This window comes from Oratosquilla oratoria, chromosome 40 (assembly GCF_046742065.1).
Source record: "Oratosquilla oratoria isolate Oo_2021 chromosome 40, ASM4674206v1, whole genome shotgun sequence".
In the NCBI taxonomy this organism is placed as follows: Eukaryota; Metazoa; Arthropoda; class Malacostraca; order Stomatopoda; family Squillidae; genus Oratosquilla; species Oratosquilla oratoria.
In genome coordinates this window covers 29,629,322-29,641,670 of record NC_134816.1, presented here as the reverse complement: position 1 = coordinate 29,641,670, position 12,349 = coordinate 29,629,322, and the positions used below count along the sequence as shown (strand labels likewise).

General features: G+C 39.6%; 1 non-coding gene across 1 annotated transcript; it reads left to right on the top strand.

The window, feature by feature from the left end:
• Positions 1 to 8,675: 8,675 nt before the first annotated feature.
• Positions 8,676 to 8,747, top strand: TRNAP-AGG (transfer RNA proline (anticodon AGG)). The gene has a single exon. It is a non-coding gene; the product is annotated as a tRNA-Pro (tRNA).
• The last annotated feature ends 3,602 nt before the right edge of the window (positions 8,748 to 12,349 follow it).

The window sequence follows — 12,349 nt, the reverse complement described above, 5'->3', positions numbered from 1 at the left end:
TCCATATCTAAGTCGGATGCGAAAAAAAAATCATATTAATAATAGAATGATAAATAAGAACTATAATAATGTAAATAACAAATAAAATACATAAATAAATGCATAGGTATAGTTAAATAATAAACAAACAGGTAAATAGTAAATAATGATGAACACTGATTAACCCATTCAACTCCGATGACAAGATGTCTTGTCATTTGGTCAAATAAAACAAAAAATCATAAAACACCAAAATGTTTGATCAAACACCAGAAAAATATGACGTCAATCCTCGCTTCGCTCGCAGCGAAGCGAGGACTGACGTCATATTTTTCTGGTGTTTGATCAAACATTTTGGTGTTTTATGATTTTTTGTTTTATTTGACCAAATGACAAGACATCTTGTCATCGGAGTTGAATGGGTTAAGGAATATTTCGTGATCTGCTCCTCCTATCCCTTCTTCCATTTCTTTATTCCCACGTCTTTGCCTACGTAGAAGCCGTTTGGAATTCGTCATTTAAGTTTTGCATTTATTTTTCTGTTTCGTGCTCTTTGCCATTTATAACGAGTCGTTACAGTTCTCTCTCTCTCTCTCTCTCTCTCTCTCTCTCTCTCTCTCTCTCTCTCTCTCTCTCTCTCTCTCTCTCTCTCTCCCTCTTTATTATGTCTCCTTTTCACTATTTTCATAATTTCCTTTCCAATTTTTTTCTTCTCGATTACGTCATTGTGAGTGCATCACTTGCTTCTTTGTTATCATTCTTAGGCTCTTCTACGCCTCATTTATAATCTATTGTTCTATCTTTTCATATTTGGAACACTTCTAACATTATTCAGTACACGATAAGTAAGTTTACAGTGGCTGAGAAATGAGGAGGAGAAAGGGTGTATACAATGCACGTATACCAGACTTATGGATTGCTATTCATTAGCTTCCCGAAGACGACCCCTTCAACACTGAATCGCTGGTGACGGTGCCCTTAGTACTCCTTGATATCTCAGAAAATCTTCCCGTACGCCCATCCAATATAAATACAATGCAAACATATGGAAAGGATTAGTGATACAAACCTTGCTTTGCTTTCTCATTGTAAATATACAGTACCATGCACTGGCTATCATGCCCCGTACCGCCAGGTTTAAGGTTTCGTATCCCTTGGGTGTAGACGAATGAGGAGTACTAAGGTAAGCAGAATGTGATGTGGCAGACTATAAACACCCTAAGGCCCCTTTCACACTAGGGAACTAGTGACCGTCACTAGTGGCGGTCACTAGTTACCTAGTGTGAAATTCTCGGGCAACTGCAAGCAACCAGTGACTGTCACCGATTTGTGTAATCCTTTCTTATAATCTCATTAGTCGAAAGAATGGCATCAATGGAGGTGGTGCATCTGTTGGCTTTGCTGGTCAAGAAAAAGAGACGGTCGGTGACGGCAACTGCCAGTGACGGTCACTTGTTACCGGAGCGGGCAACAGCCATAGCCTGTTGCGCAACCGGGCAACCGCAGTGACGTAGTCTGAAAGGCTTAATTTGAAATAATGGTAGGCAACTAGTGACCGTCACTAGTGACCGTCACTAGTGACCGTCACTAGTTGCTTAGTGTGAAAGGGGCCTAAAAGCATGTAATTACATCCAGTATATCTTTGAACGTGTGATTTATGTACATTGAAACATATCGACTGATCAAACTTACTGGTGTGTTAGGAGAGTCTTCAAATGGTAGGCCGAAGCAGAATACAAATCTTGCCACGTCAAGATAAGAGAATCAACTTCCAAGGCAAAATACCCGAACGAGAATGATCTGTTGCAATGAAAGTAAGTGCATTGTCACCATACCCTCCTTGAAATATCTTAACAGAAAGATGGACTTACGCAGGGCAACGAGACAAATATAAGGAGACAGACCATAGAAATATGTGTATGTGACTCACATAAGTATGTGTCTCAGTTGAGGAAGAGGACAGGTGTGTGAGGCTGAACATACGTTACTGGCATCATGGACGTGGCAGAGACCGCCGCTACAACAGATGCTACGATAAACAGTATGACATACACCTTCACTCACCCATACCACTGTTATCCATAACAGTATGACATACACCTCCTTACAATTACACCAGACGGTTAACCATAACAGTGTGACATACACCTTCTCTCACCTACAACAGACGGTTAATCATAAGAGTATAACATACACCTCTCAAATATAAGAGATGGTTAATCGTATCAGTGTGGCCCACACTTCCTCTCATGTACAAAAGACGCTTAACGATACCCGTATAGCATACACCTTCACTCACGTACAACAGACGGTTAGCCATAATATGACATAGTCCTACACTCACCTACATCAGACGGTTAACCATAACAGTATGCCATACCTTCACTCACCTTCAACAGACGGTTAACCATAACAATATGACATAGACCTTCACTCACCTACAACAGACGGTAAACCATAACAGTAAGACATTCACCTTCATTCATCTACAACAGACGGTTAACCATAACAGTTTGACATACACTTCCTCTCATCTACAACAGGCGGTTAATCATAACAGTTTGACATACACTTTCTCTCATCTACAACAGGCGGTTAACCATTACAATATCACATAAACCTTCATTCACCTACGACAGACGGTTAACCATAACAGTTTGACATGCAAATTCACTAACCTACAACAGACGGTTAACCACAACAGTATGACCTACCATTATTTGCTGTTCACTCTTGTGAGATGAAGGTCAGGACATACCAATCATATCTGTAGACAAAATGGATGCCAATTAACAATTGCAACTCTTCTAGTCGTATCTGTAACAACTTTGTTTCTTTTTATGCTTTTGTGATCTTTGCCAAACTACAATCAAACCTATCCTCCTACAAGGACAATGTTCATATGTAGTTAGAATTAATATGGATTATTCTACAATAATGTAGCAATTGCAAAAAATAATTTATTAGGATACTACATGTATCATTACCTTCACGCTAGATAAATTTGATTTGAAATGTTTAATAGCTTTTAATAGGAAAGTCTCACAGTCTAATTGCAGCCGATCAACCAGCTACTATGACACAAAATCAGATTTTTTGTGGACATATATATATATATATATATATATATATATATATATATATATATATATATATATATATATATATATATATACATACATACATATACCAAGGCTTTTTCCCCCTTCCAAGGAAGGTAGCCAAAAAGGGAAAGGCATAAAAACACTCCCACCCATTTCATCCCTAAATACACTCCACACCCCTCCCACCCTTCCTCTCATCTGAGCACCTCCTGGATGACGGGTCATCGCTGCACCCTGCCCACCGCCCTGGGTCAGAAGCAGTGTCGCAAGGCACAGTACATCCACAGCAAGGCCGCTTCATTTAATCGGCGACCCCCCCTCTCCGTCCCCCTTTGCATATAAGGCGAGGACGGGGAGAAATCCCTTCGGGCTGCGTCAAAATTTACTCACACATACTACCCCACCCCCCCGCCCATTCCTCCTCATGCAGTCACAACATCATCCATATACAACCATTCTCCACTCACCTCTGTCTTCCGTCCTCTCCCTTCCTTCCTCAACAGACATTCCCCTCTTCCCCAAAGCCCCCTTCACCCCATCCATCCACCTCATCCTAGGACGTCCCCTCATGTTCACTCCCTCCACATCTGCCTTCCATACCTCTTTTACTAGTCTTTCTTCACTCATTCTTTCCATGTGTCCAAACCATCCTAATATTCTTTCATCAACCCTATCTCCCAAATCCTTTTTCACCCCTGTTCTCCTCCTCACCTCCTCATTTCTCACTCTATCTAGCCTAGTAACCCCCACCATACTTCTCAGACACCTCATCTCAAACACATTCAAACTCCTTCTCTCTTCTTCTCTTATGTTCCACGTTTCTGCCCCATACAGTGCTGTTGGCACAATCACTCCTTCATACAGTCTCCTCTTAGCATCCATTCCCAAATGTCTATTCCTCATTACACTCTTTAAACCACCAAGGCATTTACTCGCTTCTCTCAATCTACATTCTACCTCCACCTTCACTCCACCTTTTCCTGCTACACTTGCACCCAAATATCTAAAACTATCCACTTCCTCCAGTCGCTCTCCCTTAATGTTCACTTCCAGTCTACTGCCACTTTCACCCCTTGTACATCTCATCACCTTACTTTTACCCACATTTATCTTTAGCTTTCTTCTATCACATACTCTCCCAAACTCTGCCACCAGCTTCCTCAATCCCTCCTCTGACCCTGCCACAAGCGCAGTGTCGTCCGCAAACAACAGCTGGCTCACCTCCCACTTTTCTCCATTTTCTTTAACCATCTCCAATCCCTGACTCACTACCCTAGCATTCACCTCTCGCACCACCCCATCCATGTATAAGTTGAAAAGCCAGGGCGACATAACGCATCCTTGACGAAGTCCCACCTTTACTTCAAACCACTCACTCTCTCCATTTCTAATCCTAACACATGCTCTACTACTCTCATAAAAACTCTTGACAGCTCCCAAAAGCTTTCCTCCTATCCCATAAATCTGCATAACCTCCCACAGTGCCTTTCTGTCTACCCTATCATAAGCCTTTTCCAGATCCATAAAAGCCCAAAAAACATCTTTCCCCTTTCCTATAGCTTTCTCACATATCTGTCTTACCACAAAGATCTGATCTACACAACCTCTACCCGTCCTAAATCCACACTGTTCCTCACCAATTACTCCTTCTGTTCCTCTCCTAATCCTCTCAATTAAGATCCTCCCATACGCCTTCCCTACTACACTCAACAGGCTAATCCCTCTGAAATTACTACATTCACACTTGTCCCCTTTTCCCTTGTAAAGAGGAACTATACAGGCACTACTCCAGTCCTCCGGTACTCTACCCTCTCTCCAGCAAACATTAAATAACCTCACCAACCAGTCCACCATCACTGAACCTCCCTTTTTCAGACATTCTGCATGACATCCATCCAGACCAGGTGCCTTACCTGCTTTCATCATCTTTACAACTGCCTTCACCTCATCCTTCCTTATTTCTCCTCCATTCTCCTCACTCATCACTCTCATTTTCTTCGCATTTCCCACTGCAGCTATCTTTCCTTCCCTATCCTCCTTCACATTCAGCAACTCCCTAAAATAATCTGCCCATCTTCCCCTCACTGCCATCTCTTCCATTATCAACTCTCCATCTGTACCTTTTACCTTTTCTTCCCTACTTGATTCGCCTCCTCTTCCTCTCTTAATTTCTTTCCAAAACATCTTTTTATTACTTTCAAAATTTTCTGTCATACTCCTACCCCATTTCACATCTGCTCTCCTCTTTGCCTCCTTTACCTTTTGCTTTACTTCTCTTTTCTTTTCTTTGTACCTCTCATATGACTCCCCTGTCCTCTTTTGTAACCAATCTGTGAATGCTCGCTTCTTCTCTTCTACAACCTTCTTTGGCAGAAGCCAGAATTATGTCAAATCTCTTCAGAGAAACTATTTAGGGGATCTTGTGGTTAACTGAATACAGGTATAATAATGCATATATACAAATACATAATGTGCGCTTAAGCCTGGCATACGAATACAGAAATCATATTGTGGAAATTCACCACTAGATATAATGACCCTGCTCCACCTCACTTCCATTTTCGTATCGTCACATTTTAAGAATACCAATAATGTAATCTTTCTAAGACCATTTCATACTTCCTCCACGATCATCACTTGTCTTCCGCAGTTGCACTCCACTGCACTGCTGTCCTCAAGCTCCGTCACTGATGCACTTAAACCCCAATATCAACAGTTATCAGCAGATATGTAGTGGATACATTCGACAGTCAGACTCGATCCCGTGCAACATCCCTTCAAACTTTCGGAAAAAAGACAAAATTTTGAGTTAGTGGATCTTAACCAGAGGTGCTGGCAACCCTATGGTGCGCGAAGGCGGCTCCAAGGGGCTGTAAAAATGCCTGTAAAAAATTAAAGCAAATTATATATTTTCTATACGCATGTTATATTTGTGCTTAGGAAAAAATAGGTAAACGATGGTACTGTTCTCTAAAGCGATCATATGCATCAGTAAGGAGATATTTTCTTAATGAAGTGGCAACGCCGCAGGCTATACGGATGCAATGCGGATGGACTATATAGGGACGCGTACGGTATACGAGGGAAGGTGGTTTTCCTCACGTCTCAGACCGAAACACCTTCTCCAATGCGAATATGAAGTCACCAAAGCTTAATGAACATCACAAGAACAAACATGGTGATATTAAGATCCAAAAGAACTAGATTTGTTCAGGTTGGCACACTGCCGACATACATCTTTTCTTCAACACCCAAACCTTTACCGAAAGCATTCATATCAAGTTGCATACCAGATCGCTAAGTCAAAGAAACTCCATACAGTTGGTGAGGAACTGATCAACCCGTGTGCCTTTGAAATGGCAAAGTCTTGTCGGCAAGAAAGCTGAGAGGAAACTGCAACACGTGTCTTTATTGACTGATGTGAACCCTAACCAAATCAACGACATGAGTGAGGATAAGGTGAGCATATTGTAGCTGACAGCAAGGCTAGTCCAGCTCAGATTAGCCTACAAGGAGATAAATCAACATATCCCTAAAACAGTTGTCAACTAATGGTAGTAGTTCGGTACAAGAATAAAAAATTGACAAAAGTGTTTTCTTCACTCAATCCCTGAAGACAAGAGCTCAAGGTATAGATGTGTTTAACGTGATGCAAGAATTCTTTACAAGAAACAAACTTCATTCTGACAGTGTACGCTCAATGTGTACCAATGGTGCGTCAGTCACGCTGGACAATCGTTCTGAATTTGCTGTACTGATAAGAAAAGAAAAATACTAATCTGAAAACAACACTGCTTTTTTCATCGTCACGTCCTTGAAGCAGGGGCATTGTCCCATAACTTAAAGTAAACTTTGGATGTTTGTGTTAAGTTTGTGAACTAGATTTGTAGCTTTGAATCATAGATTCTTCCAGTCACCTCATGAGACAGTGGGTCAGGAACATGCTTTGTTTTTGTACCACACTGAAGTGAGGTTGTTGTTACATGGGCGAGTGCTATATTGTGCATTTGTACTGAGAGGAGAACTGACTAGATATTTTGACGAGCCCATTTTTATTCAATTGCATGCCTATTTGACCAATGTATTCTCAGCACGCAATGAACTCAGTCTCTCTCTACAGAAAAGAGTAATTGACAATGTGACTGCAAGCGAGAAACTGGCTGCATTCAAAGAATAACCTGCCTTGTGGATTAAGCGTGTAAAGAAGGGGAAGTTTGTAAAATTCCCCTGCATGGAAGAGACAATCACGGAAGATCCCTCCCTGCATCCAGACTTTATTGCAAAATATTTTGAACACCTACAGATGATGTGTACTTCATAAGAACATAAGAATGAAGGAGACTGCAAGAGACCATAAGCCCTACACTAGGCAGCTCCGCATCCATTACCACCTGTCATCCCCATCCATTTGAGAGTTGCTTCTCGTGTGGCAAGCTGCAAACCTGTGACAAATGGATCCTGAACCCATTCAAGCCGAATTTGGAAGATGATGATATCCATGACATCAAGGAAGATCTTATCGACTTGAGAAATAATCGTGGGACCCAAATGGAATTCCCTGGAACACCTCTGGGCCTCTCAGATGGAAGCGTATCCTGTATTAAAAAAAAAAAAAAAAAAAAAAAAAAAAAAAAAAATCTCGAAGAGCCAATGCATTTTGCGACCACTTATCCGAGTGAACAATGATTTTCTTGTATTCTTCACATCAAAACGTAGAGCAGAAATCGACTGAATTCTGAACATAACATGAAAGTGGTACTAAGCGCAAAAGCACCAAGATTGATGTCATCATAGAGAAAAAACAGCAACAGCAGGGACAAATGATGTACTTTCATTTTACTAATAAAAGTACTCTGGATTTATGTCACACAAAAAATGTAAGCTTTGTCAACAAAACAAAAAATAATGTATTGTTGTTTATACATATGATATAAAAATTGTATTTTAGTTTTTCTTTTTTCAGCAATTCAAGGGGAGCGAGAACTGACTGCTGATTTAAAAATAATGGTCCGAAGTGCTCCGCTGTCGCTTAGGGCACGCTGTCACTCAGGCCGCGCAGTCACGGTCGTGGTATAGTTTTTTAATCCCTCAAATTACGTTTTATTATTATTTCATTGTTATTATCATTCGGGAGCATTAATGGCGATAATAGTAATTTATGTTTCCGTGTTTAGCATCGGCAAAGTGAGGTAACAGTTCGAATCGCAGCAGCAAGTAACTAATTTCGAAAAATATAAAAGCTACGCTTTCCCTTTCACTCAGCTGTGACAGCGCCCTATACGTACTGGCCTCATTTACGGCGTATCCCCGGTGACGCCGTGGCCTCAGTGACGGCAGTAGCACTCTGGGTATTAATAGATTTAAAAAAAATAATAACCATTGCTCTAAGTAGTACATACTTACATACTATCAATTAAACCTTCCTAACTGTACAACATTCAATTTAAAGTTGAAAAAAATCTGGTTACTTTGATTAAGAAAAAATTATAATACAAAATAAAGTAAAAGTAACTAAAAATGTACTGGATGCATGATGAAATGAGTTCAAAATGTTAGACATATACAACTAAAGATGCTTCTTCAAGAGTGGTTGGCCTGATGGTCTAGGGGTATGATTCTCGCTTAGGGTGCGAGAGGTCCCGGGTTCAAATCCCGGTCAGGCCCATTTTTTGTCAAAACAAACCCGTGTTTATTTCCATCCTCAAAGGTGCTAATCACTGGAGATAATAGGTGGAGGGGAAAGAAAGGGAGAGAAGGGGAAAAGAAATGGAGAAAGACTATGTAATTATATGTATACATATGTGTACATTACCTACCATCCATACTTATATATGCATATATATGTACATATATATGTAATATGCATGTATATATGTATACATATCTATATGTATATGTGTATATTATGTATATGTATATGTGTATATTATGTATATGGATATGTGTATATTATGTATATGGATATGTGTATATTATGTATATGGATATGTGTATATTATGTATATGTATATGTGTATGTTTGTGCATATGTATATGGACAAAACAACTGAAGACAGCAATCTTAGCCACTTGTTGCAATCAAACTTCAGAAGAACAGTGAGTAGTCAGAGACTAGGTGGATGACAGGTAGGGCGTCTTATTGTTAAAGCTTTGTAAGTCTTCTCACGTCCACATTTGTGTCTATTGTATTGGTCAAGTTCCATAATGTAAGGATGATTGTAAGCGTAGTTTGATACACGTTTTCTTAGTTTTCATCGCATTTTTTCATATCTTTGTGATAGGGTAAGTTAACCCTTAGACATCCGTAATAAATTGGAACCTGAATAGTTTATGTGTTGCCCTTGAGAGAAATGTACGGATTGGTTCGTTCATGTTAATATCAGATAACTGTCGAGTAGTAGCCTCCCTAGTCAGAATGACGTGAAGTCGGCGGGTGAGAGGTTCATATTGGACAGAAACTCATCTTCCAATAGTAAAGAGGTTATCACATTAGGCTATTTTTCCTCCAATCTCCGATTATTCCACGAGACCATCCACCTCCAGCACTTTTCCCGCCGTGAAATAGATGGATAGATAGATAGACTTTATTTGGCAATGAATCAATATACATGAAGTGCAAATAATCACAAGAATACATAGTTCGGATTAATAAATGCAAATTGCCGAGGATAACACAAAAAGCATGTACGCTTATTTCCATTGTGGTCCTCACTATGTTAATCTATTTTTGTTTCTCAACAAAAATACATAATGTCATTTGATATCCCGGAGGAAAATCATTTTCTTCCGGCATATCACATTCATTTCCGAAAGCTGCGAGCTATAAATCTGCTTCAACAGTTGAAGGAAATATAGCCCAATGTTATAACGCCTTTAGGAGGGATAGTAGATGAGGCTGAGAAGATTACGAACCGTGTTACTGTATTTTGCGTTTAACATGTCACTGGTTCAAAAGGTTAAATAATTTTATTGTTCCTCTACACATGATATATCAATATTCACATTGTAAATACTGCAATAATAGTATACTATTTTGTGACATATACAAACTCCAATAGTGTGTTGATTCTTTTAGGCCACGTCATTCTACTTAGCCTTGATTTCTATGTAGCTTGTTAAGAGTTAAACCAGTTCAGAAGTCCTGGGCCTCACCGGGATATGAAACTGGGACCTCTTTAACTTAGTCACATGAAATAATTTTGTACACAAAATAATTATAAATCTATGTATAACATTGTATACAATACCTAACTGCTGTGATAGACTTCTTCGTAACAACAGTATTTCTTATTGATTTTATGATACCATCAAGTAATTATAAAATTATAAAGATGATTTTCAGCTTTAAAAGGTTGATAACAAATAGATAAGGCTCCGTACACCACAGATTACCAAAACGATTTTGAATTTCAAAGCCGGCCACTGACGCGGAGATATTCTTTCATAGAAAACGGAAGACATCGTGGAGGCAACGCCAATGTTTCAGGCGAGCTTCGTACGGTACATACAATAACGTCACCCCCTTTAGTATTCCACGCCTATTTCTAGTATATAAGAAATCCTTATCCAGCACCAAAAGAGTGTGACAAAATTTGCCTTGTTATTTTAAGAAAGTCAGAGGGAGGAGGAAAACCCTGAACTATCAACAGACAACATTTCATCATTAAGTCTACTACACACACATTACATATAACATTATAAATATCATATAAAGTTAATACATGGTATAGAATACCCTATGAGGCATGAGTGAGGGGCAACGTACACTGACGTCTTGTATTGATAGTCGGATAACTCAAGCCATCCGAGGGCATCCACGTTGTCTTAAAGTCTTGCAGAGGAAACGGTTGTCTCAAGTCAGCCGAGGGACTAGGGAAGGATTTCCATGTTGCCGTGAAGTCTTTAAGAGGACATCTAGAGGATTTCTAATCAGGAACGGGGTGCCATGCAGATCAATACCACAATGTAATATAGGAAGGAGAGTCGCGTCTGTCTGTTTTCGTGGTAAAATATCTTCTCTCCGAGCGCATACTTTACATGCGTTTTCATAAAGTTCAATGATTACGTCACGATTACGCAATTATGCGGAGCATGGGCATCGCTTAAGGCCAGTTTACACGGCGCTGCTTTTGACGCTAGACGCCAGCTTCTTTTATAGCTAACTTATCGCTAACTTATCGCTCTCCCACAGTGAATTTCAGGCAGATAAAGATGCAAGCGGTAAGTTATTTACACGATGCTGATAAAAATTATGATTTCACTAGCGTTTTCGAGCTGTCCTAGGTGTCATGGCATCGCAGGAGGATAGCCGTTGTTGTCCTTTGTGTAAGGGTGCCCCAAGATAGAATGCGTGATTCCGTTATGAGAAAAAAGGCAAGAAAAGTATGTAAAGGATTACAAAGGCGGAGCATGCCGACAGGAGCCCTTTTGCTCCATATCTAGGTCGGTTGCGAAAAAAAAATCATAATGATAATAAGTTAATAAATAAAAACTATAACAATGTAAATAACAAATAAAATACATAAATAAATGCATAGGTATAGTTGAATAATAAACAGGTGAATAGTAAATTATAATAAATTGACACATAACTAATAATAAATGAGAATCAAACAGACAAATGATAACAAAACAAAAACAATATAAAATAAAATATAATCATTACAGCAGCTTGCTTAGGAGTATATGGATATGAAAGTGGATAGGCAGGAGGCAAGTCCAAGGGGCCTTAGATTATCTCCTGAAGGAAATGGCATTGGAGGACCTAACTACATACCGGAGAGTATTGAGGCTGACGTGCGAAAAGAACACTTTGATGCGGTCTGCTGCTACATCCAGGACCCAACTCTTCTCTTGTTAGTAACACAGGACTCCTATTAGTCCCCACGATTTCCCATAGAAATGAATCTGCTTTATCATACTAGCACAGTCTTAGGACATACAAAGAGACCGGATCTGTTCCAATTTTCTTGCTGTCTTTTACCTTCTTACTTTAAGCTCCTTTTTTGTAAGTGTCCTTAATGCTCTCGAGGTGTACTTTGAAAATATATTTCATTAAATTTGTTCCTCTGGAACCAAAAAATACGATTTTCATTATAACTAAATTCATCCTTGGTCACTCAGTTCGCATCTGGTAATTTCGAAAACTTCTAAAATGTGCTGTCCTGTGTAGGGACTAACCTAGTTAGCCTAAACTAGTCTTGCTAATCACTTTTCATCTACCTAAATACTAGTACTACTACTCTTACTGCTACTACTACTACTAT